This window comes from Melopsittacus undulatus, chromosome 5, assembly GCF_012275295.1.
Source record: "Melopsittacus undulatus isolate bMelUnd1 chromosome 5, bMelUnd1.mat.Z, whole genome shotgun sequence".
Taxonomy (NCBI): Eukaryota; Metazoa; Chordata; class Aves; order Psittaciformes; family Psittaculidae; genus Melopsittacus; species Melopsittacus undulatus.
In genome coordinates, this window is record NC_047531.1 from 56,962,503 (window position 1) to 56,989,532 (window position 27,030).

Below are 27,030 nucleotides of genomic sequence, written 5' to 3' on the forward strand. Positions count from 1 at the left end.
TGTTTCTTTCTAGGCATACACACAAATGGGCTTTCTTGCTACAGTGGCTATTTGGGTGATACCTTAAGAAATCCAGATGAGGCTAAATAAACCCTAGTTAGAAAATCTGAGGACAAAAGTCTTTGAGAGGAGAGAAAGAAAAAGCTGCTTCTTACCAGTGTTACTCAGTCTTGTGTAGGTTGTTCAGCTGTAGGTAGATACCATGCCTCCACATGCTGTTTTCATAGAGGCACTGAGAAAGCTGAGGGATGGTGCTGTTTACATGTGATAAAAAGGAGATTTAGGCTGTGGGTTGGCTCACAGTCTGCCAGCATGATAGTGTTTATCTCAGTGGCTCTCCCAGCAGCTTCATACAGACAGCGAGTAATGTGGAGGAAAGATGTGATTCTTGAGGACCCCTTTGATAAGTATTCTGGAAGTGAAAGGGCAACTCCTCAGACCTCTTCTGCCCAAGAGAAGCAGAAAATAATATTGCTGTTCACTGTTGTTCATTCTCTTCAGAAAAGCTTGTGAAGTAAACATGAGACATAGCGATTTCTTTATTGAAGTATTGGAAGGATTAATGCCATCAGGCTCTCTGCTACTGATCACTGCATTAGAAAGAAGCTGAAACCTCTTCTCCAGAACAGTAACTGTTTTGATTCTGGGGTCCTCCATATAGCACTCTTATTCCTATAGGTCTCATAATGCTTTCAGTAGAAAAATTTAGCCCCATGCTCAGCCAATGGAATTAATCCTGGCATATTCCTGCATACTGCAAGTTACCAGTAAAGAGGAAAGAGTTCCTTGGAATGTATAGGAAAAGGAGGCTTTCTTCTTTTCAGAAATAAAAAAAAATAATGGAGACTTTAAAGGAGAATTATAGAATATCACTTCTTGCCAACAGTGATAAAGTGTGTAACTGCCAGATTTACTCTAGATTACACGCACATTACAGAAAGATGTTTCTTTATGCTTTATGGCTGTATCTATTGGATATTTTGGAGTTCTTATATCTCTGTAGGCACTTGTGAATTAGCTTGTAATCCCCACCATTACTTGCAATATGCAGGTGATCCTTGTGTACTATACACTAGCCTCCCATGAGAATGCTTACTTACCATGCAAGTCCTTATTTCCTTTCAGAAACTAAAATATAATGATGTGGTCATTTCACTGAGCTCATGCTGTATGAAAATCATTCTAGAGTCTGACAGCAATCATCCCAAAGGCTTTCTCAGGGCTATCAAAATGTTTCCATTTCTGATGGGAGCTAAACCTCTTAATGTGATAAGAGACATTAAGAATATGAGAAGGCTCCAGCAGGTATTTAAAGCATTGAAAGGTTTGATTTTATAGTCTGTAATCACATATTTACAGTACTTCGTTACCGTAAATTAAAGGTGTGGTAGGCAAAGCAACAGCCACTTTCAATAGAAGTTGAGAGAGGGCTGCCTGCCTTGGCTGAGCAACAGACTATAGTGTTCAGAACAAGCTAGAAAAGACCTGTTTGTTCCACCTTCTGGGAAAAAAATAAAGGGAAAGAATTAGGGAAGAGAGAAAAGGAGGGCAGGGAGCAAGGGAAGGAAAAGGAGGAAGAGAATATGTATTATCTTGCCAAAGCTCCTGTTAAGATTCCATAATTGAATACAGAAGGTGAGGAAATGTAGAAGTTAAGTTCTCTATTATAACATCAAACTCCCTGCTCTGCATAGGCTGCATACTAACTTGCATCTTTCACTTTATTGCCAGTTATCCAAAACAAGACGTGTAGATAAGGTCAGATTACCTTAATATGGTTAATGTCTGTATTTCCTAGCAAAGGAATGTTTAATACTGAAAACGAGATTATAACATCCTGGACTTTTATATTTAATTTCCCAAAAGCAAATTTGAAAGAATTAAGTACAGAAAAGAATGTAAAAAGCTTTGCGGCATTAGTCCTGAGAAGTTGTACAATCATTTTGTCAACTCTGTAGTCTGTATGTCCACTATACATACAAGAGTACAACCAACCCAGAGATATATGAGTTACAATTTTATTTGCCTTTCAGCTACGGAAGTGCATTAGGGATTAATATACCTGGAAATCTGTTCATGCTTTTTGCTGTGGATGGTGGTTATCCATTCAGGATTAGGTCCTCCACTGCACTTGCTTAGGGCTTTTGGACATAACTACATTGTGCTATAGTTGCCAGTGTAAAAAGCTCCCAGCAGGACTAAATTATATCCCTGATAGCTGGGGAACCAAATAGCTGCTCTGGCATTCAAAAATTGTTGAAGTGAAGACAAGATGCATCTTTGATAGGAGAAGCAGGGAAGCTGATAATAGGAAACTAGCATGGAGCTATATAGCCCATTATGCTATTGTAAAGACAGTAGTTGCAAGCTTGGGATGCAGTAGCAGAAGAACAGGCTGCAAAAGAAATCATAGAACCCTTCAATCATACTGAGTATTGGTAAGACTTTAGATGAAACACTGAGGCTAGTCCTGGGTAGTACATATTAAGTTATGCATCAACTGTAGAGAGTGTAGAGGAAGAATGATCAAAGCATGACTTGCAGCTTAGGAATGTTTAGTCTAGAGAGAGGAAATGCAGACTAGATATTAGGAAAGAAATTTTGACAATAAGGATGGTGAAGCTTTGAAAAAAATATTGCCAAAGAAGGCTGTGGAGTCTCTTTCATTGGAAGTTTTCCAAGAAACTAAGGAAACATCTGTTAAAAATGATGTAAGTATATTTGATTCTCCTTTGGAACATAGAGAAGGAGTAAATTTTGCTTGAAGGGATGAAATAAACTAGCAATTTCCAAACTCTGGGTCTTGCTATGCTTAAACTCAAAGGATTGTTAAAGTGTTAACAGTGGCTACATCTAGCATTTGACCTTAAAGTTTCTGGCCCTTATTCACATAATTGTGGTGAGGAGATTTATAACCTAAAAGAGAATTGCACTTTTCAGAAGATGAAAAACATTGTAATAAATGACTTTTGAAGTTTCCACCTGGGCTTCTGACTCTGTGATCCCACAGAGCTGCTGCCAGAGCAATGCAAAGCAAAGTGGGCTGAGAATGTCTGAAATTCAGATTTCAGTTTAGGTGAATCTCTTACACTAATTTTTAATGGATAAAAATATATAATGGTCATTGCTGTCAAAATTAAGCTAAAAGGCTATAGGTTTTTTTTTTTGCTTTGGTTGTTTGTGGTTTTTTTTTAATAGCTACTCAAAATGTTTTTGCAGAAGGACATGCAAAAACATTAAAGTTTTCTCCTTCTGTAATTTATAAAATGGCCAGAAACATTAGGTCACCCCAGTGGACAAAGAATAATTATAAAATGTTCTACCTTACAGACACTTCTTTAAAGTGTAAGAAGAGCATGGCAAAATAAAGTGTTGAAAGCCTACCATGAATAAATCTTCCTTTTACTCTCAGTAATAGAGGAAGGCTGATAATTCTGAAGCTCAAACATAGCTGAAAACGTCTGTAGAGCACAAGAGTGAACCATGAGTTCATTTAGTGAAACAATGCCTAAGAGAGAACCACTTCTATACCTTAGGAAATGACCATGTATTTACATCATTAAACCTGTGGTTTACAGTAATGGGTCTGTTTCTAGCTTTTAATGTATGCACAGCAGAAGAAATACATCTTTCTGAGTTAAAACCATAAAAGAAGGAAAACTAAAAAATTATGCAGTATGACAAAAGCATACAATAATTTCAACTGAAAGGTTCCTCTCTAGGTCATCTTGCTCAACCGTAGAATCATAGAATAGTTAGGGTTGGAAAGGACCTTAAGATCAAGTCCCAACCCCCCCTGCCATGGGCAGGGACACCTCACATTAAACCATATCACCCAAGGCTTCATCCAACCTGGTCTTGAACACTGCCAGGGATGGAGCATTCACTGCCTCCCTGGGCAACCCATTCCAGTGCCTCACCACCCTGACAGTAAAGAATTTCTTCCTTATATCCAATCTAAACCTCTGCTGTTTAAGTTTCAACCCGTTACCCCTTGTCCTCTCACTACAGTCCCTAATGAATAGTCCCTCCCCAGCATCCCTGTAGGTCCCCTTCAGATACTGGAAGGCTGCTATGAGGTCTCCAGGCAGCCTTCTCTTCTCCAGGCTGAACAGCCCCAACTTTCTCAGCCTGTCTTCATGTAGGAAGTGCTCCAGTCCCCTGATCATCCTCATGGCCTCCTCTGGACTTGTTCCAACAGTTCCATGTCCTTTTTATGTTGAGGACACCAGAACTGCACACAATACTTCAAGTGAGGTCTCATGAGAGCAGAGTAGAGGGGCAGGATCACCTCCTTCGACCTGCTGGTCACACTTCTTTTGATGCAGCCCAGAATACAGTTTGGCTGCAAGCGCACACTGAAGCCGGCTCATGTTCGTTTTCTCATCGACCAACACCCCCAAGTCCTTCTCTGCTGTCTGCAAAGCTCAGAGGCTTCTTGCATTTAGGGTTTGAGTATATCCAAAGATGGATTTTTCACTGCCTCTCCAAATGCTTGATACAGTGCTTACTCACCCTTATTGTTTAAAAAATATAAAAATAAAAAAAAATAAATTTTTAAACTAATTTTTTTAATAAAAAAATAAAAATTAAAACATTTAAAAATTAGAACTTTTCTCACTATAATTTGCCTCCATTTGGTGGAGAGCCTGTTGTAGCCTTACATGTGCTGAATAGAGAGAAACGGCCACTTCCTTCTAATTTTTATTCCTCCAAATGTGACATCCAGATCACTTTGGTGTTAGTGATGTGATTCATACTGCTAATTAAACACCTGCCATGCCTGGTTGTGTGTCCAGGTGATGAGTAGAGGGCAGCTTCTAATTCTGTACTGCTCTTAATGTAATTGAGCAGTGTTCAGGGCTCCTTGTAAAGAGTTTCCTGTTTTTAGAGCCAGACATTAATGTCTAGTTGTCTCATTTTACCACAGGAAAAAAAACAACCATGATGCTGAGAATAAGCTTACATTCTTATTTCATGTTTAATAGTGTACAACTCATGTTTTACATGAAGTGCATGGATGCAGCTTCTGGTGTAGTCAGACTTGGAATTTAAGTTAGTTTTAATGCCCAGCAATGCAGGACTTGTTCTCTGCAGTTAAATTCATTGGGGTTAGGGCTTATTAACCCTTAGTACCTTTCATCTGGCTACTAGGATCTAGAAGACTCTACAGGTCGAAGCACAAAGATCAGATTCATGATTTTTTAGGACTTGAAGTGTTTGGATACACCATTATTATTTAGGCCAGTATATTTTTCAAGTGAGATTTTAAAATTATATTTTACCTTTTCCTATCCTTTCTCTACTCTGATTAAGAAATCTCTTGATTCCCCTCATGCTCCCCTTTTTCTTCTAAGCTTATTCTTTCTTTCCACACAAAAAAAATGCTGTGGCCTGTATCTTAGACATATTGGTTGAACATTGCTGTAGTCATTAAAAAGAATCATGGCTTGCTTTATATATATTGATACATAAAATACGACTGAGAATTCAGGAGAGATTTTGTATAGAGCTACAGATAAAATTTTCCTCTCTAGAGGAAAAAATACTCTACAAAAAGCTGACATGGATAAAACTGATTAATGAGTTCTTTTTTCATTTTAGCTTACTTTCTGTGTACCTATCATAAAGTATTTTTGCTTAGCACCTGTGTAAGATATTTATGTAAGCTCAGACACTTGTAGTGCCTATTTCAAACTTATCCTACGCAGAGAAGGAAAAACATGTAGTTCTAATTAAATCAAAATATAGAAAAAGCCCTCAGTTTTATTGCAGGATACTTTTATATCTAATCATAAGGCAGAACAAAGCTTTTTTTTCAAAACAATTATATACTTTTAAGTTTTTTTGTCACTGTTCTATTGCACCATTAACAGGAACATAGAACAAGTGAAGCATTATTGCGCAGCATGGCTAGGCTTGCTCTCTTTGTGTACTTGCATGTGCATGTGTGCAGGCAAATTCAATAATTAATTGCCTCTGGGACTTCGCCCAAGACAGTGATGGGTAAAAGTTTCTAGTAGATGTGCTGAAAAGGAGTTGGAGCAGGTGTAGAACTACAGAGGGCTTGTTCCAGGTGGAAGTACTTGTTGAAGTAGGACACATTGCTGGTGTCCAGATTGGTGCTGCCTTAAACGGAAGATTCATGTTTTTATCTCTGAAAGAGGAAAAAAAAACCTAATTTTTTTTTTGCCATCTCACTTCGTTATCACTCCAATGCTATAAAATGATGGTCCCAATAAAGATAGTAGAAGTTATTTTTAATGTCCTGGGTGTCCTGGTTTGAGCAGTAGCAGTCATTTTTCTCCTTCTTGGTAGCTGGTGCAGTGCTGTGTTTTGACTTTCAGGCTGGGAACAGTTGCTGATAGCAAGTATGTTTTGAGTTACTGCTCAAATGTTTGGTTTGTCCAAGGCCTTTTCTGAGCCTCATGCTCCGCCAGGGAGGAGGGGAAGCCAGGAGGAAGGAGAGACAGGACACCTGACCCAGGCTAACCAAAGAGGTATTCCATACCATAGCACGTCATGCCCAGGAGGTAACCGAGAGTTACCCAGAAGGGCTAAGAGCTCTGGGGGGATGGAGGAGGTATTGGTCGGTGCTCGGTCGGACAGGGTGGGGTGAGTTATGGGTCAGTGGCTGGTGAGATGTTGTATTCTCTTCACTTGTTATTGGCTTTATCATTATTATTTGTAGTAGTAGTAGCAGTAGTGATTTGTGTTGTGCCTTAGCTATTAAACTGTTCTTATCTCAACCTGTGGGGGCTACATTCTTTGGATTCTCTTTCCTAACTCTCTGGGAGTTGGGGGAGTGAGGGGGGGAGTGAGTTGATGAGCTGTGCAGTTTGGTTTTAAACCACAACACTGGGACATGGGAAATTCTCAGCTATTGAATATGGAAGTTCTGGTGTCTGGACTATAAATTGACTACATTTTATGTAGAACCTAGTTTATAGCTATCAAAACATGAACCCTTTTATATGTATTTGATTCTTGTCAAGAAGAGGTTCATTATTTCATAGGTACACGGTTTAATTTTCATTATGAAGGGTGTGCTTGACATAATTATGTCTGGTTTGTTTTTTTTTTGTAAAGGGTTTTTTTGGAAAATCATAGCTGCAAAACAGTCTAATTCTGTCATTATTTGCATCTGTACTCTAATACAGTGATAAATACAGCAAAGACTTCATTCTAGAGTGATTTTGTTGGTGGTAGTGGTTTTTTGGTTTGTTTTTTTTTTCTTTAGGTACAATTCCTTAAATATTAAAATATATTAAATATATTTGAAACCTATGTTCTAAAGTATGCTTAGCACTCGTCATCAACATGAGTTTTTCACACAGAACATAGGCTTTTGATACGATGAAGGGCCCAGGGCAAGTATACAATATCACAGACTACCTCATCATAAATCACAAAGAAGGTATCATTACTAGCCTAGCAAGTCTGGCCCTCGTTAAGATTGCCAGGAAGAAAGCTGTTTGGTGATAACTGTGACTGATACATGGATAGCGGTAGGGTAGGAACTGAAATGAGACCAAGAATTCAACTTATTTCTTCATAGTGATACCTCTTTAGGGAAATGCTTCCTAAGAAGTTAGGTCTCTTTGATACATGGTCCAGACATAGATGATGATAAGAAGTAGCTCAAGTTTCTTTTTCCAAGTACAGCATAAGTCATGTTGGCAGAATGATGGTGCTTCTTGCTGTTTCCAGTCCCCCATTTGTTTTCTGTGAATGGTCAAATAAGGGATTTCTGTGTACCTCTGCACCTGTTTCTTTTGTATCATCCTATCACTTCATTTGACCAATGTCAAATTGAAAAATTCGTTACTACCTGGCAACACCTAGAAATGCCTCCTCTTGTTTTCTTTGTTGTAATTTCAGAATCTTCTCAGAAAACGTAAGCTAGAGGGAGAGAAAGGAAAAAGAAGAATTATAAAGGAAAAAAAAAAACACCTGAAATATCAAGGTCATTTGGATACTAGCCCCCCTGGAAGTTTCAAAACCTGGCAGCATGCTCTCAAGTGTTAACAGGGATGAAGCCAGAATGAGCAAGCTTTAATTCCTGTATTTAATTTCTTGAGTCTCTGATAAAATTGTGGTTAATTCAGAAGGATTATAGTTTCAATCTAAATTCCATCTAAAGATGATGGAAAGCTGATGTCCTAGTCAACTGTGATGCTCTTTACAAATGTGTCATTATTGTCTAGTGTAGACCAACATTTTAAGAAAAAGCACCTTGGTTTTGTTATTTGTGACATAAATACAATTACTTCTGTTCTTGCCAAAGGTTCTATTTCCAAATAGCTGTCCACTTACATCTCTCAAGAGCCAGTTCAATGCTGCATTGAATAGAAGCAGTCTGTTAGTCAATCTTTGATAATTTTTGGCAGCCACATGGAGTTTTCAGCACTCTTTTACAAAGCATTGTTGCCTGTACTTGACAGAAGTTAAGAAAGTAGTTAAAAACAGGACTATTTGGGTTGTGGAACTTTCTTCTGACATTGAATTGCCTTTATCTCTGTCAATCTTATTTCATTTTTCATATTTCTATGGATTTTTTCCCCCACCTTTTCTTTAATACCTGTTTTACGGTTTGCCAGTTGCTCATATCTCGTTCTTTCTCTCAAGCCTAGCCTCCTTGAAAATGCTACTCTAGGGACCAGCAAAAGCGAGTTGTCAGATGCAGCATTATCTCTAGGTACAGCTGAAAAAATACTCCTCAAAACAACATAGAGTAACTATTTTGAAAAGAAGACTGCCCAATTGAGGCAGTTGAGCATAAGTGCAAGTATTTAGATAGGATATGAACAAGTTTAAAAGTGATTGGAGAATATTTTTCTGCTCTACAGGCTTTTGGGTTCTGTTGTTTTGGGGGTTTTATTTTTTGGTTGAGGATTTTATTTGGGATTTTTTAAGATTATTTCTTAAAACACAGAACCTGAATAAAGCACTACTGTATGTTGAATTCTGACAGTTTTTTTTAAGTCCCTTTTTCAAGCCTAAAATTTTGGTTCCTACCACAGGCATTTTGATAGAATTCTTTGGAAGTTACTGAACTTCTTATTTTTTCTTTGAAGATAGCAATTCTCTAAGCTTCCCATCATTAAGTTGAGCACTTGGATACTGCTTGGCATTGATAACGGTAGTTTCCAAGTAACCCATGTGGGCCATTTTATAAGATAGGAGAATGCAGCTAGTGTCAGGGATATTGATGTTGCTATGCAAGAAAACGTGCTGATGCAGATCATCAGAAGTTTGAGCTTTAGGAGTTCCTGCTGATCACATGCCCCAATTCTGTATTTTAACAGAATCCTTTCATCAGTTCAGAAGACAGTTGCACTTTCAATTCTGAGGAATTCTGTCATATAGGCAGGCCACTTTTTTATGAATGTAATTGAAATACATTACAAATTCATCATGCTGATGGATAAGTTAACTCTCAGTCTCAGCATCAATACCAGATTCAGGATAAAAGGCAATATGAGTAGTCTTTGTGTCTTTTATGATGATTTTTCTGTGGAAATTTTGCAGGATTGTGTTCAAGGTTATGATGTTTAATTTGCTTCTATACCTTCTATCACAACAATCATACCACTTTAAAAATGTTAGGAGCAAGATATGCAAATTTTATGGACAGATCATGTTTTTTGGTGCATTGCTGAAACCCATCCTTCTGATGAATTCAAGAATGGCTAACATAACACAAAACAAAGCCAAAAAAGAAAAGGCAAGCAACAATATTTCTAGTATGTTTAAGCATTGGAATGTGTATTCTGAGACCTGTAAAAAGGACTCAAGTTCAGTTGGTAGGCTAAGGTATCACTCCATGATAGTTCAGGCTGTCTTTCTTAAACATAATCGGGTTACTTCTAGGTATATAGGTGAGAAAGATACATGGTCATTGTTTCTTATACTCCAGAAACCTCCAGCCAGCTACTGTTCTGAAACAATGGCAGAGGCAATACGAGATCAAGGTTTTGAACAAAAATAATGAAATCCAAGTGAAGAAGCATAAGGCAAACACCTGTCACAGAATCACAGAATCCCAAGGGTTGGAAGGGACCTCGAGAGATCATCTAGTCCAACCCCCCTGCAAGAGCAGGGTAACCTAGAGTACATCACACAGGAACTTGTCCAGGCGGGCCTTGAATATCTCCAACATAGGAGACTCCACAACCTCCCTGGGCAACCTGTTCCAGTGCTCTGTCACTCTTACAGTAAAGAAGTTCTTCCTGATGTTAATGTGGAACCTCCTATGCTCCAATTTGCACCCATTGCCCCTTGTCCTATCACTGGGTATCACTATGTTCATGTTTCGCTGATTGCACATATTCACAGGAAATGCATTTATTTCTGCCTGTGTTCAGTTGAAGGGTCTGCAATTCCTATTTTTAGCACTATTGTTAATCTGAGATTTTTGACTATCCAATGAGTCAGAAGGTCTGACTGCCCAGAGATGCGTGAGTCAGACAGGCAGGAATAGTCTGTTCTTTAGGACACCAGGAGACATAGATTTACAAAGGAGGTTTCATACTTAGTGAACAATACAAGTGGAAACATTATATAAATAGAAAACCTTTTCCCCTTCACATTGGATTATTTTCCCAGGAAACTCTTGTCCCCAAATTGTTACTTACTACACTATTTTGTATATGAAAAGGGAGAGTTTGCCACCCTTCTTTTTCTTTTCATAGCTTCTGTCTATTGGTTAGCTAATGTATTTTGAGGACGCACAATCCTCTCACTGTGACATAGCTATTCCCACAGTAAAAGACAGAATATGTAAGAAGCCTAGAGAAGGCATGTGGGTCAGGGAGAAGAATTTCATAATCATTTAAATTTATCTTCTGAAATTTTCTCTCTGGGAAGGGCAAGTTCCATTAAACCTCAAGACACAGTCATCCTGCAATGTATTTCTGTTTTTATTTTCATACGCTAATAGGTGAACTTTGAGACTCTCCTCATGACAGTGGAAAACTGTTAACCACAGGGCTACATTATAACTTGTGATCTAGGTATGTAATAGTAGTCTGTAAAAGGATTAATACATGATGTGCAGCTCCAACCTCTGTAGAGTTTTTCTGAGGAAGGTGGAAACATCAAACCAGCTATAAAATTTTGGTGGATCTCTAGGTGGGAATCAGTTTTAATAGGTAAATGCAAGATACAAATCCACACTGGAATGCTTAGTAATGGAATAACAGTCCTTTGGCAGCTCAGCAGTTCAAGAATGAAACAAGAATTCTATTACACAAAGGTCATTGGTTTAAAAGCTGTCTAAATCACGAGAGACTAAAAGACATGGTGGTAATCAGGGTAAGAGATATTGATTGTCTTGGGCCTAATTAGACCAGATAGGAATACAAACAGCATCATCTGGCTGCCTTTTGGTCAATTTAGGAGAAAGCCATAGGGTAAAGATTCAAGCTACCTACTGTTTGAGTGAAGAAAGCACATGAATATCTAAAAATCCAGAAACTGTTTTCCACAATGAGTTAGTGATACAAAGAAAATGCGTTTTCTAATATCTCTATATTTAGAGAGGACTTTTGGAGACCTCTATGGGCTTCAAAGCTGAGTGAGAGCTTAGTGTGTTCTGAGTCTCCTTCAGATTTGGTTCAAGACAAACAAGTCCCATGAAGGGACTTAGACAGCTAAACATATTTAGAGAAATAGTGGCCTGTAAATGAAGCAGAACTGAATTAGATGAGTAGTAAAATAGTTCCAATTTTTTGGGGGGGGGGGGGGAAGGCAACTGGACTTTTATTTAACCTTTAGTTTGATGTCTGTAGTATTTGTTTCATTCATTAAGCTCTCCTAGAACTTGAAGTGGTGCATGGTTTCTTTCCAGCCAAGTATCTTCCACTTGACTAGAAGATTAGAGTAGAATAGAATAGTTCATTTAGAAGGGACCTACAGTAGTCATCTAGTCCAACTGCCTGACCACTTCAAGGCTGGCTAAAAGTTAAAGCTTATTGCTAGCAAGAATGAACTACCTTCATTCCTGGAGCTATCTTTTATTAATGTGTCTTGAAGAGCTACTTCTTTTTCTGCCCTATAGTCACTTGGGTGTTGTTTCCAACAGCATGGTTAGCTCTGCAACTGACAATGCAGAAACATCCAAACTGGAAAGCTGACTGAATAAGGACATTCTCTTGTAAACAGTAATGAGTACATCAGTTTTTCATTGCTGGAGGCATCAAGATGTATGACAAAATTCATCCAAGTTTAGTATTTTCCCACATAACAATAGCGAATACACATCCAGACTTCACTGGATATGGCTCATGTGAATTTCAGTTGTCTCTTCCCCCTCAACAAATGTTCTAGAAAGCATTGCCTTTGTCAAGAAGACTAATCAGAGCCAGTATTTTCACAAATATATTGCTGAGTGTGCTAAGTCAAACAGAAGAGTCTGTATTACAGTTACTGGTGCATGTCTGTATTGTTCCCCAAAAATGTAACTTTTATGCACTGTCATGCATACATGTATTGCCACATACTTGTTTAATGAATAGTGCCTTCAAAGACGGTAGTCATTTCAGTTCCTTGAGCCAAGGGATGCCAATTAAATAAAAGAAATTAGTTTTGCATAATTGAATGGTTATTTCTTCAAGTTAGTGATCAACCCATCTATCATCTCACCACAAATGAGTTCAGATTCCATTGAAATGAGATTGATAAAAGGAATATATAGAAGGTAAGTAGCGATAAAACAAACTAAGGTTTTAAACTTAAGAAGGATAGATTTAGATTAGATATTAAGAAGCTCTTTATTGTGAGGGTGGTGAGACACTGGAACAGGTTGTCCAGAGAAACTGTGGCTGCCCCATTCCCAAAAGTGTTCAAGGCCAGGCTGGACAGGGCTTTGAGCAACCTGGCATAGGTGGTGGTGTCCCTGCCCTGTCCCCCTGGAGGGGATTTGGAACTAGATGATGTTTAAGGTCCCTTTCATCCCAAAATATTCAGTGTAAGGTCCTACACCTGGGCAGGGGCAATCCCAAGCATGGCTACAGGTTGGGCAGAGAAGTGATTCAGAGCAGTTCTGTGCAGAAAGACCTGGGGGTGTTGGTTGATGAGAAACTGAACATGAACTATTCAGTGTGTGCTTACAGCCCAGAAATCAACTGTGGCCTGGGCTGCATCAAAAGAAGTGTGACTAGCAAAGCTATTTAAATCGCAAAAATCCTGAAGTCAAAGTCAAGCTTAAGTAAAAACAGTCATTAAAGCCAGGAAAACGATAAGAAATATTATTTGAAATTTATTTTGTTGATTCCATTTTGATGGACTCATATTTATCCCTAAACTTCATAAATTCATTAAATAAAACTAATAACTCTTCTAATAGTGAAATTTTGTTGACGAGAACATTTGGAAAAATAATAATTCAGATCCAGAGCTAAAATTAGCTTCAAATGTGATAATTTCAGGTAGAAGCAGAAATAATAAATTAACCTGCCATTGAGTGTATGGTTATAATTTTAATCCAGGTGATCTGGAAATAGAAGCAACTTGAGTTATTTTATAGTAGATGCCAGGATTTTTGAATTGAATTATGCAGATCAGCAAAAATAGTTAACCAGCAACCCTCAGATTTGTAATACACTAAACTGTTAAGGAAAGTGTAAATATTGTGATCTGTGTGGGGTACAATTTATAACAACTGCTCAATTTGTTGAATCAAATGTCTGTAATAATTCTCCGTACCACTGTAGATTTGGAAAAGCCATCAAACTGGTATTACTGTGTTTTTCAATACATCATGGGTGATTCCAAGATATATTTCCTTGCATAAAGGGATAATAATAATTTTGTTTATAGTTAAATAGAGAAACTTTTAGCATCTCTTCAAAAGAGCTGCATACTTCCATTAGCAAAGCAGTAATGAACAAGGTCTGAGGAAGTAGGAATGGTGAGTTCAGAAATGTGGTACTTTGGAAGAACTCTGTAAGAGCAGGAGATTGGAGGTGCAAAGGTGTTGGTTTATATCCCTGGACAAATGTTAACACTCATGATTTGGCATAACAGAAAACGTTAGAGGAGCACCATCTAGAAGGCCAGAAGATCTTGCATGTTGTGATTAGACTGTTTAGAGATAAATATTTATGGAAATGAGCCACCACTAGCCTGTGCTACACCCAGGTCAAGTCAACAGCATGGCCCCTTTGTTTCTGTGGGGGGAAGAATCCCTCTAAACCAAACAAGTTGCAAATGAACCAAAACTGGGCAGAGACCGTACAGGAGAGGTTAAAAGGGGAATGAACATGTTCAGACCAGGTCTGGAGAAATGAAAAATAAGGACATAGACTCCAACTCAGGAAGCTGAGGAGCGACTTTTGGTTAGGGTTAACTCTTCTTCCTTTGGGACTTCATCAGTTGGATCCTTTGGTCTGTCTGATCTAGTGGACATGTTCAATTCTAGTGGAGTCATTCAGTAGCAAGGAGCCTGAATCCATTTCAACACCCACAAGTTCCTTGGACAAAACTGTAACAATAGGAACCAATGTGTCTGCTGAAGAAAAAATGACCTAACAGATTATTTCCAAATGTTAGAGAAGTAGAGGTTTCCTTGCTATTAAATATTATCACTTACATCTCTTATGTGCATCAAGCATTACTTTGTGACAATCTGCAACTTGGAGATAATTCTTAAGTTTTATTCAAATTATATTACACACAGTATGAGTTACAGGGTTAGTAATCTTAGCTATCTAAAATGATTCTGTGGGAGGGATGGTTTTCAATTTAAGCCACATTTTTTCCTTTCCCCCCTTTCCCCTCCATTGTACAACAGTTAGCATCAAGTCCTAACAGACACATCAATGATTTGAGATAAAAAAATCTCATACTTTTCCTCCTGAATGTCCTGTGCTAATGCTCTTTAGAAATTTTTAGTTAACCTGATCTGGCAAAAGCATCTTCTGTAAGTTTCATTATCATTTGATTGATGACAACTTAGTCTTTAACTACAAAAGCATCTGCTTTCCATAGTTTCAACATAATGTGTAATTTCTTTTCCATGCTAAAGGAGATGAAAGATTTTAGAATTTACAGTTATGACCATTAATACTGTTTTCTTTTACTGGAGCTGCAATCTGTTACATGAGCAAAAGAAATTGTTGTTGAATTTCTCTCACAATCTGCTTGCCAAAAAGTTATAGTCTCCAGCTGGAGTTACTCCAGATTTTCACTAATATGGATAGAATTAGAGTGAATTGCAAATGTTTCAAGATGGAAAAATATCTTCAGATTTCCAACTTGAAATATAAGGTTCTGATTTTTATCTTTAATGATGAAGATTAGAAACACCCCTAGTAAAACTAGCAGAATTAACACTACTGAAAAGTCAGTACAAATTGGATTAGAATCAGGTGGAATAGAAATTATCCTTTCCTATCATATCCAAAATCTGGTTCAGGCTTAATTTATGCCTGGGCTAGGACCCAAGATCTTTCTCATGAATATATATGCCATGGGTTAAGGAAAGTAGAGGGTTTGTTCTTGATTGTTTGGCAGCAGCTACCTTGATCATGAGTAGTTGTCGTCAGTCAATTTTGTCCAAATAGGGCAATTTATATTGTATAGCAATCAATAAAATGATTATTTAATTGTTAATTGGAGAAAGTAAGATGGAAGCTGCAGGCAATAAGGAGAGATGTGAAAGAAGCATGTTCATAGTCAGTCCCCATAGAGAGGGAGTAAATAGAATCAACAAATATATAAGTATGCCTGTTGAAAGGAGTAGGATGAAAGCCTTTGGTTTTCAAAGCTGGATTGACTCATTACTGAGGTTGGCTCTATCACGGATGATGTAAAAATCAGAGTGAGATTTTATCCTATGTTTACTTCCATTCCCAATGCACAAGGGTAAATTGTAGCATTGTTTTTAAAGGAAAAATTTGTTGTAAGCCCTCATAAATATTAGCATGAAATAATTTCTAAAGCATTAAAATAATTTCATAGCAGAGCAATTTAGGATTATTTGATAAGGTGCTCTGATTCCAGAAAAGTCCTCTCTGCATTGATTGTTAGCAAGGCTTGAATTAACATTTCAGAAAAAGAAGAATCCTGAGGAAGAATTCATACATGATCTACTTATCTGCCATGTTTTATTTGAGCATCCACTTCAGTGATCTGAAAGTTTGCACACATTGTTCATAAATCCTGATAGCCACATGGTCTACATTTGTAGAAAGTTTGGTACCATATGGAGAAGATTTAATAGTGTGTGCTAAATGAATGATCTCATATGATATTTCATAACAAAAAACGTAAAACTTTTCCTGGTAGGGAAAGAAAAGCATTAGCCAAATGTCTCTTAGAATATCACTGCTTTTACTCCTGTCAGCAATTGCGTGCAACTTTTATCAAAGTCCTTTATTTGGGAAAATATTGGTGAAAACTCTAAGATTCTACTTAGTTTTCCTCCTTTTTTTTGCTTATCAATAAGAATAATTTTATCAAATGTCTAATTTTAATTAATATATTGACTTCCATGTCTGAAATTTGGAACATATTTATTATATGCTTTTGAAGTTAATGTGGTGTCTGGGAAGTTTCTGATTGGAGTTAGGGCAAAATTATTAAAGGAGCTTCTAAAGAGATAAACATTTATTTATTTTTTCCAATGAATGAGCTAGATACAGATATTTTAAAATCAACACACTTTAGTTGTCTAAAAGTTTGATTTAAACATGTTTAAATTTGTATTACAAGCAGAAAAGCTTGCTTGCCAGTTATATTATTAATCCACTAGATCATGCTGCCACTTAGCTCTGCTATTAAGAAACGTGTGTCTGTGTAGCCTCTCTGAAACCAGGCCTCCTGATGAGATAATGTATTAGGGAACAATGATGAGTTGTTACATAATGAAACCAAACTCCCTATAATCTATAGCTGTGCTGGTTAAACAGGGGAAAAAAAAAAACAACCCAATAAACAAAAGGCTGTTTAATCTATTCTTTTAAGAGATATTATTCTGTGCTTAGTTCCCCCTTTAAAAAGTATTCCTGGATCCCTGTTCCAAGGTCAAAGCCTACTGCATCTTGTGAAAGCCTAAATGTAAGAACGAACAGGCAACAAGTACATAAAAGGTCAAAATGTCAGAGAAAAGAGACCACAGTTTCAAAACATGCAGGTATCTGAAGATGCAGATATGTGCCTATGAGATTTTCTATAAAGTGCCTAAGCAGGTTAGGGCCTGGGAGATGTATGCCTGACTTGGTTAACTGTGTCTGAAAATCTTGCTTGGCTCTATTAACCCTTTTAGTGCTCTCAATAGCTTTGAAAATCTGGCTAAGGGAATTGAAAATCTGTTTTCTCTGTTCTAGAAACCTGGGAAGTCGCCTATGCCCTGGGTGGTGGAAATCACCGTAACTTCCCCAATGAGCAGATTTAGTTATCTGTCCTCCTGGTTTATAGGCATGTGTCCCATACTGTGCAGGCCGTTACAACAGCCTCAGGAAGAATTTGTGTTTTTGTAGTATCTGCTCAATGTGGTAAACCATTTTGTGAGATACATATACTGCCATATGCACCAAGAAACATAAAACCCCAAAATGGTTCAGGAACACTCAGCAAGTGTGGTACATACATGTATTTGCTTCCACTTGATCTGCCCTTAGCAATTCACAGGGAATCTAAAACCTGTTAAAACCAAGCTGTTCTTGCCTTGGCTCCCAGTCAGTCTAGGGAGAAGAGGCAATTGTATTCCTCCCTTTGGCTTTTCTAGTTCTGAGGTTGCTACCTGTTACAAATTAGTTCTTTTCCCTAGTTTCGTAAATCATGGAATCAATTCTGTGTTCCATTCTTAGCACAAACTTTTAGTTGTTGCTGTCTCCTTGTAACTGAAGGAGACTATCTGATTCATTTTTTTCTTTATTCACTAAAAAGACTAGGCACTGCCTGCTCCTGGTCCAGGAGAGCTCGTCAGGGATATCCTTTTATAAAAGGGAATTACATGGATGACATGAGTGCTTAATCATTAAACACAAAAGCCACTAAATAGGGAATGAAACCTTGAAGATAAAACAAAATCACTTTTTTCTTGGCCTTTCCATGAGTTTGCAAGTCAGCAAAATTAATGTTGGAACTGCAGAAGGCCTAGTGATAAGGCAAGCTTCAAAACCTCTCTTGCTGCTTCATTGTGCTACATTTCTCTAATGCTGAGTGTATGCTTTCTCATACAAATGTAACTGATCAAAGGAGACAGAAGGGAGAAGACAGAAAATAATCCAAAGCTGACCCTGCTTTATATAGGATTTTCTAGCAGATGTGGTTTGTAGTAAAGAGGACTAGAGAGAGAAAAAGAAACCATTTAGTAGCAGTCATTTTTAATGCATTAAGGTGGGGTGGAGACTATTGAAGTAATAACTATAAAATAGGGAAGAAAAAAAACCGACCAACCCAACCCAGAACAAAAAACCCACCACCAAACACAGAAAAAAGCACTTGATTTGTGAGGGTTGAATGTAATTATAAAAATTCTGATCAATTCTAGTCCTGAGATGGTAATCCTATTACCATAGATACAGAGGCCTGAAGCAAGAAGGTAACAAGAAGAATATATCTGTTCTTTTGCCCTATTCTTTTTTTTTTTTTTAAATCAAAACATGTGGCTTAAATGGGTCTTTGGTTGTTTATAATTAAATTTTCCTGAACAATGCAGGAGTTGGCCATTTCTCAACTGTCTGGGGCATCTGTTTTCACATACTTCAAATACAATAAAGATTTTTGTTCTGTGGGTTTTTTTTCTGTTTGGACTTCCTGTACAATAAAAGTAGGAATGGATATGAATTTATAATTGGATGTGCCTTTTGGATACAGACAGCTGGAATCAAAACTGCATGAACCAAATTTTGCCATTAGTTATTCTTAGATATATGGAACTTAAATTCTACAAGTATAGAAAACAGACAAAACTGTTCTTAATAATTCTGTGTAGAGCAGCTGTGTCTTCTAAGGTTTAGCAATCCTTAGTCAAAATAACCTGAGTTTAGTATTCTCTTCCAATGTCTTGCAGTCAAGCTTTCTCTTTGCTGTTTGTCATAAGGTTGGTGTCAAAATATGTGATTTGCTTTGGTTTTGGGTTTGTTGTTTTTTGCTGCGTTTTTTTTTTTTTCTCATTCCTCTTCTGGAACTTGAATTTCTTCAACTTTTCAATAAAACTGCAAGTTGCTTTGGTAACATGAAAAAGACCCATGAAGCTGGGATACTAGACCGTCAGCTATTCAAGGAGCTAAAAGCTCTTAAAATTTTGTTACACATAAGCTCATACTGACTTGGTGTCACAGACTCTTTGGAGTGTTTTTTCCTGCTGTTTTTCATAAACTTCTCCTAGTGCTTGGAAACAAAGGCTGGTCATTTTTTTCTCAGTAAAGGCATTTAGTATCAAGATGTTTATCTTCATTTTGTCAGTGAAATAGAGCTACATTTGTTGTCCATTTTGCAATAACTTTGAGTTTCTCATGTTAAATCAATGTGAGGAAAAACTGCCCCGTTACATGTAAAGCATTGCATCAGTACTGCAGGCTGCCTTTTCTCTTTCTGCTTCTGTAGAAGGTGATACTAAGTACAATCTTTATTTCTCATGTGATTCAGAAAATATGTGTTCTGAACAAAGCAACATAGCAACTGAGGAAAATGGCCAATAGCAGCACAATGCTACCACATAGCTGTCTGGGGGGTTGTGTTTGGGTTTTTTGTGTTTGGTTTTCTACATATTGGAAAAGGTAGTATTTATTACTGGATTGAAAGCAGCACTGAGGAAAAGGATTTGGGAGAGTTAGTTGGCAAAAGAGTCAGTATGAGCCAGCAGTGTGTGCTTGCAGCCCAGAAAGCCAAACGTATCCTGGGTCCCACCAAAAGAAGCATCAAGGAAGGTTATCCTGCACCTCTTGTCCACTCATGAGACACCCCGCTCCACTGCTGCATAAGTACCAGAGGAGGCTATGAAGATGCTAAGAGGGCTATGAAGACAAGCTGAGAGAGCCGGGGTTGTTCAGGCTGGAGAAAGGAAGGCTCGGGGATACCTTAGAGTAGCTTCTGGTACCTAAAGAGGGGGGCCTACAGGAAAGCTGCAGAGAGGGACTTTCCCCCTGACCTGTCACTACATGCTCTGGTAGAATGGTTTTAAACTGACAGAGTGGAGATTTTGATTAGACATAAGGAAGAAATTCTTCATTATGAGGGTCGTTAGATACTGGCACATAGAAGCTGTGGCTGCCCCATCCCTGGTAGTGTTCAAGGCCAGGATGGATGGGGCTTGGAGCAACCTGGTCTAGTGGGCAGGGGGGTTGGAACTGGATGATCTTTAAGATTCCTTCCAACACAAACCATTTTATGGATCTATGATTATTATGGTCAAGGCAAATCATCTTCAAAGGCACTTTAAAGTTTTAAAGTACTTGGTTTTGTGTTTTTCTGGAACTTCTCTCTTTTAATATTTACACCATTATTTGGACTATGGCTTCCAAAAGTAAATTTCAGACTCTAAAGAGATGATTTTTTTTTTTAGTTTGTTCCATCATAGCGATAAATTGCAAAGATTTGGGATGTACCTGTAGCACTTTACTCTCTGCAGCCCAACTTGCCAGTAGAACTACATAGCAGATTTCATTGTCTGTATTTCAGATATTTTATTTTTCTTCGCTCTTCTGACTTTTCCATGTGGAATTCTGTAACTTTAGGCAGTCTCTAGATAAAAAAAGTCATTTAGAGCCTTTTGGGACTCGGAGTTTTGTTTTGTGCTCTTTTTGGGTTTTGTTTTCTAAAATAGCAGGAAGCTGCTTTTCAAAGACAGATTATTTTCAGATAAACTCAGATCTTTTACAAGAAAAAAAAAAGCCAACAGAGTGTGCAGAGAAGATGCCCAACTAGATGGGCAAGTATATTTAGTTCTGGGCTATGGCAAATAGTTAAATATTGCTTGTATGAACTTTTTGTGGCTCCATGTATAATTAGTTGCTCTTTCAGTGTGAATTCACAGAAGGGATTGTCTTTAGAAACACAGCAATAGAATCACTTTTTGTTTTCAGCAGAACTGTGCTTTCCATTGTTTGAGAAAAAATAGATCACAGAAAGTTTTTTATGAGAGACTTTCTTTGGAGAAGGTAATTGGGCCAGGTATGACAGCTTTTTTCTCTCTTCTTTGCTTCACTTCCCTATTCCTTTTATTCCCCTTTAAATAGACATCATTGCACCAGCTCTGATTTGAAATTCCTTTTCATGATATGGAATTCCCCTAGGAACATAAACATCTCTGTCTAGGAGACTAGTCTATCAGGGTTAGATACTTTTTTTTACCACTTAAGTGTTTTTCTGAACTGATGGTTATCCCCCTCATATTTTGCATGATGTTTTAGCTCATTTCTCAGATTCACGAGCACTTCCACAGTTCTGAAAAGCCATGGAAAAATATGCCTATGTTGTATGTTTCTATGAAACTTATTTTGCTTGCGTAATGTTTGACTATAGTCCAGTGGGTGAAATTTAGTATGTGAATAGCATATTAAGAATGGTTACTATTCACTTTCATGTCTCAGTGCATGAGTCTTTCTGGCTATTTCTTTTTTCTTACAATCAGTTGTTGTAGTGCATTGCTCTGTTCACTGCTGTAAGACTTATTATATCATTATATTTGTATTCCTAAGCTAAACAAAAAAAAGAGCTAATGACTGATTCCAATCATTTGTCCTATCATTTTCCCAAATCAGTGAAAATCTCCCTGCCAGCATAAAATTATGCATTTTTTTGTTTGGTTTTTATATTAAATAATGGTACTTCAAAGTTTGGAGAAGTCAGGTAAGAGTCTGTCTAAGATAGTGTACGTAGCTTAAAGGATTATAGGAATTCCAAATAGTCCTGCCATGAAAGCAGTTTAGGGTATATAAGCCAATTTAGATAAGAGCTAACTGCAGTCCTCCCAGAAAACTCAGAGATCTTTTTGTAATTCCAAAACGTCCAGCCATTTTTTTGCCCTAATTTTTCCTATTTCTGCGCTTTGTGCAGAAACATCAATAAATTGTAATAAAGACTGTTCTGCAGACTCAAGGGATTATGATAAGTATCAGACTTCCTGAATGCCCGTCTGAACCTTGAAGGTGTTTGCAGTTTGCCCATGTCTAATTTCTGGGTGGCTCTGGAGGGAGCAGCTCAGGATGACAATTTTTCCATAGTAATGTATCTGGAGGTACTATTTTTTTCCATCAAAGAGGCCTTTAAGAAAGTTTTCTTCCCCTTTCTGGGACATCAGTTTGTGAAGCATTCCTTTGATTTTTCTGCCACAAGATGAAGGGAGGAAAAAGAAACCAGCCAAAAGCTTTGTCATTTCTTTTCTTTAGCTGATGCTACTCATTTGCTTGCTTAAAATGATGGTAGGGATTACGAATTCATAATACAGGGTCTGCCAGTTGCCCTTTCACTGTTGATACAGCTCTTAACGTGCATTTAGTGTAAACAGGTAAAATGTCAGGGTAGTTGAAAAGAAAAGAGCAGTAAAGTCAGTTAATTTGATGAAACACTACAGGGGAAATTCCACCCTTAGTCATACCTGACTGAGCTCCTGGCTGCGGTGGGAATTTGGGTGTAAATGGTGGCAGACCATACCTGGATGTATTTTGCTGAAAAGCTGAATGGTAGTAGCATCCTCTCAGAGGAGACTATAGTTACAGGCTGCTATGCTTGCAATCTCAAGGGAACACATTTCTGTATAATAACTTGGGAAACTGCCTCTTTCTAAGGAGGCAAGAGTGTTTTGACAGTAGCTTTTTTCCATGTTATTTTGAGGATTAGAATTGAAGTGTAGAAACTTGTAAGTAGCATAAATGTGAGTCTCCTGATTGGTCAAAAAATGGTGAAGTTTTGAGATGCGCTTTAGATGAGAACAAAAGTGCAGGTAATTTCTTTTTGGTTATTATTTGCCTATGCCAAAATGACAGCTGTTTAAAATGAAAATTTTGTGTCTTCAGAGTGAGTAATATTTTCATCCAGCGGTTCCTGACCATTAATTGGCATTGTATTTAGTTAGGAGAGGAAGATGTGACATTTTTTATTGTTGTTAATCTCTTTGTTGGTCATTTCTCGTGTGTCTGGAAAGCTGCCACTTCTAGAACATTCATAGTACACAAAGAACTCTCAGGCAATTCCCCACATAGCTATGGCAATTCAGGACGCAGGATATTTTCAGAAGAATATGTTTGACTTTACAAGATGATAAAGAAGAATGGGTAGCTATTTTCAGGGACAGGCATACTTCATCTATCTCCGTCTGTTATTCAGTTCTGAATCTCAAGAAATATAATCTATGTTACAAAATAAGACTTTGTTTCTGTAGGTTCATTAGTGAAGCACAGATCCATCCTCCCAGCCAATACTTCAATCTGTACTTCAGTCTGACATGTGCTTAAATCTCTCATTAATCATTTGACTTAAAACAAACTTAACTAGCATCCTAGACAGATAAAGGGAAAGCCACCCAGAATGAGAAATTACTTTTTTTATATAGTATTGGGGATGTAGTTACTCATAACAGAGGATAACCACTATCCCTGGAGTAACAGTGTACAAATCATTGAAATAAGACTGTTTAACCGTATTTAGGTCTTGTGTTTAAACCACTTGTCTCTCCTATGTAGAACCCCTTTGAAGAATCGGTTCTAACACCAAATATCTGTTCCATAATTTTAGTTTCAGTGAAGTGTGTAGAAAAACTTTTCTAAATAAATTGTGCAGCAAATACGAAGCAGAACAGAGTATCAGCTGGAGAGGCAAGTGCACTCTTAGCTTGTTTTTTCTGCTGGCTTCTTCTTTATAAGTCACCCCTGAAACATGCTGGGATTTTTTCGCTTTTGTTCTTGCTTCTCCTCGACAAGCTAGCTGGTTTGGCATCTTATAGTCATGAGTATTTTTAGCATCTCTTGAAAAACTTGGAGATGGATTCCTGCTGCCAGGGCTGTGTTCTCCAGTAGCTGCCATCAAAATATCCTCTCTCTGCTTCCTTGACACTCTTCACTCACCTGCTTTTTTTCTGTTTAATGTCCATAATATTTATCTCTTAGCAGTTGTTCCCTCTTGGGGGAAGGAGACCTCTGAATTCTAGCTTGTACTCTGGATGTCTTTTTCCCAGACTCTTGACTTGCTATTTCAATACCTGTCAAAAACTTTTAGGGGTGTATTTCCTTGATGATTGAACATGTTTACTGTAGTATTCACCTTGCATTTTTCTTGTGTAAGAGGTCCTTTTCTGTCTCTTTTTCTTTTTTTTTTTTGTGGTGCTGCAGGAATGTGCTTTACATTAATTCTGATAAATATCCTTAGTATCCTTTCCGTGTATTTAATACAATGGGATTTTTTTTAATTTTTTTTTAATTGCAGTATAGCTAGAAGAGGAATTGTCTTCTGAACAAAGACAGACCGTAAGGGTGTTTTTTTTAGACCTACCCAGTACATCTTCTCCTGATGCAATAGCTGCCTTATATAGAAACCTGATTTTGCTCACTTTAACTCGGAGAAAATGTTCTTAGTTATTACAGGCTGTTTATTAGAAATGGCAGGTTTTATATCAAAACTTGCAGAATGGTATCTTTCTGCCTGGGCTCTATCGTGACACTTGCTGGAAGCCTAAATTGGCTGTGCAGTACTTACTGCTGTGTTCCAGGAACATTTATCGCTGAAGCTTTTGCAAAGGTAAAAATTAGTTTGAAGTACAAACAAGTAAAAGGCAAATCTCAAAGCAAGTCAAGAGTGAGTTCACTTCAGTAGTTACCTGGAGTGCTGCGTGACTGCTGCTCCACCTGCCCAGTCTTCAGTCCACAAATGACCAGATATCCGTTTACAACTGGGTCAAATGAGGACAGTGTTCTACACAATTTCAGTAGAACTCTGCCACCTACATCCCTAAAATGAACAACATGTTCTTTATTTCTTCATAACATTTCTCACTTTCAAGGGCCAGACCCCCAAAATACATGAATTGGATTCAAACCAAATTTCTGAATTAGCAGACTTTTCTGGGAAGCATTCTAGGAAGCATGGGGGGACATTGCTGTTGATGTGAGCTCTCTTTACCTCAGTGTATGGAGACAGCATTGCAAACAGTGCATGTGGCACAGGCAGGTATTCCCCAGGTGTTGCTTAGCCTTTTGAGCATTACCCTAAAGAGTGTATTATTGTAGATTCACTACTTCTGCTGTGCCTGTCCACTTTCACTATTTCCTAGTCATGTGGGAAAGATTAAGCCATGTTATATTCCTTGCTCGCTAACCTGAAGCACAGCACCTACACACTGCACATTAGTCATTAGAGGATGGAGCAGCATCTTGGAAAATCCTGGTTTAATCAATAGTAGCTTCATGTCAGTAAGCTCTACATATCAAGTTTCACTGTAAGGAGCATGTTTGTGATGCAGTGCTTAAAACAAGGTGGGGGGGGGGGGGTGCAGGAAGGGGAAGGGGGTGCAGGAAAGGAAGAATTTAAATGCCTGCTGATGATATCTGGAAGTTTTCAGTCCACTGGTATCACAGAATCCTGTAAGGAGAGGGAAGAATCATTGCTCACTGAAGTGGGGAAACAGAGGCACAGGGAAGTCAAAGAGCTGACTGAGAATTTCCATTCTCACTGACCGGGGTATGCATGCAGTTGATGCTTGCTGCATCATGTCCAGCTGCCGTCATCACTTTATGATGTTTGCCTTAAATGTTTTCCTCAAGCCTTATTTATTCTCTTCTAGAAGCTTATTTCTTGTCCATTCCAAACTTGCAGTGATGTCAGAGTACAGGAGTACAGCACTGTGCCCTAGGGGAAGCTTAAGTTTAGAGCTGCTCAAACCCTTCTAATTCAGTAAATATATAAAAATTGAATTTCTTATGTACAAAGATAAGGCTTTTGATTTTCAAAAACACTCAAATGTACCTTGGTAATATCCCTCAGGTTTTCTTCTGTTTTGCTAAGAAAAAAGATATTAACTAATGTATCTTACATTTTAACAGTGCCTTTCTTTAAACAGAAACTAATTTAACTGAACTCAGTTAATTGGTTTAAAAAGATGAAGAAGCTCAACTAGGGTGTGCAGTCAGCTTTTCATAGCACATCCTGGAGTCAGTTACCATGGCACTGCAAAGGATTTTGGTCTCCATGGCAACCTCAGGTTGGCTTGTCCCACCTTTTATCTTATGCAGACTGAAAGCAGCAGCCTGTGGTATCTGAAGTTAATATGTCGAGGAGGAGGCCAATACATTACTCAAGAGGTGTTGGGTTGGTTTTTCTACCACCCCCCCCACCCCCCCCCCCCCCCCCCTGCTTTAAACTCAAGTAGTCTCTTAATTATTGGTCATCAGGGTGTGTATGGCTGTCTCTTCTGGCCATCAGTCCTCCCTCTTACTGGCAGCTTCAACTCTTGCGCTGTCTGTGACATGGCACTGGCAGGGCATTTTCCTGCTGCCTGGAGCAGGTCAGCCCAGCTTGTGGAGTGTTGTGGGTGGCCTTAACACATGAAGCAGGGCAGGAGAGAATAAGCACAAACTGGGGCATTGCGAAATTATCCTTCAAGTATACACTTCCTTCCTCAAATCACTCAGCGTGTAAGTGCTGGGCAGCTTCAGGAGGTGGAGCAGGTGTTCTCCTTTAACTTTCTGGCCTACCTGGTACAGGCAGGGGTGCATGCTTGTATAGGGGTTTTCTTGCTCATGTTTGTTTATCCCCTTTGAATCTAAGCAGGATACACCTTTAGGCATGGTTCTTAGATGAAGGATCTAGAGCACATGTCTTGTGAGGAATGGCTGAGGGAACTGGGGGTGTGTAGTGTGGAGAAGGTTCAGGGAGGTCCTTACCTGTCTCTACAACGGCCTGAAAGGAGGCTGTAGTGAGGTGGGGGTTGATCTCTTCTCCCAAGTAACAAGTGATAGAAGAGGAAATGGCTCAAGCTGTACCAGGGGAGATTTAGATTGGATGTTAGGAAAAATTTCTTCACCAAAAGGGTGATTGCAGGTTTCCTAGGGCAGTGCTGGAATCATCGTCCCTGAAAGTGTTCAAAAG

At 38.2% G+C, this 27,030-nt stretch overlaps 1 protein-coding gene across 1 annotated transcript in view; it reads left to right on the forward strand.

The window, feature by feature from the left end:
* The window catches only part of CACNA1C (calcium voltage-gated channel subunit alpha1 C), a 448,111-nt gene that overhangs the window by 154,944 nt on the left and 266,137 nt on the right, over positions 1-27,030 (forward strand). The window lies entirely within an intron of this gene.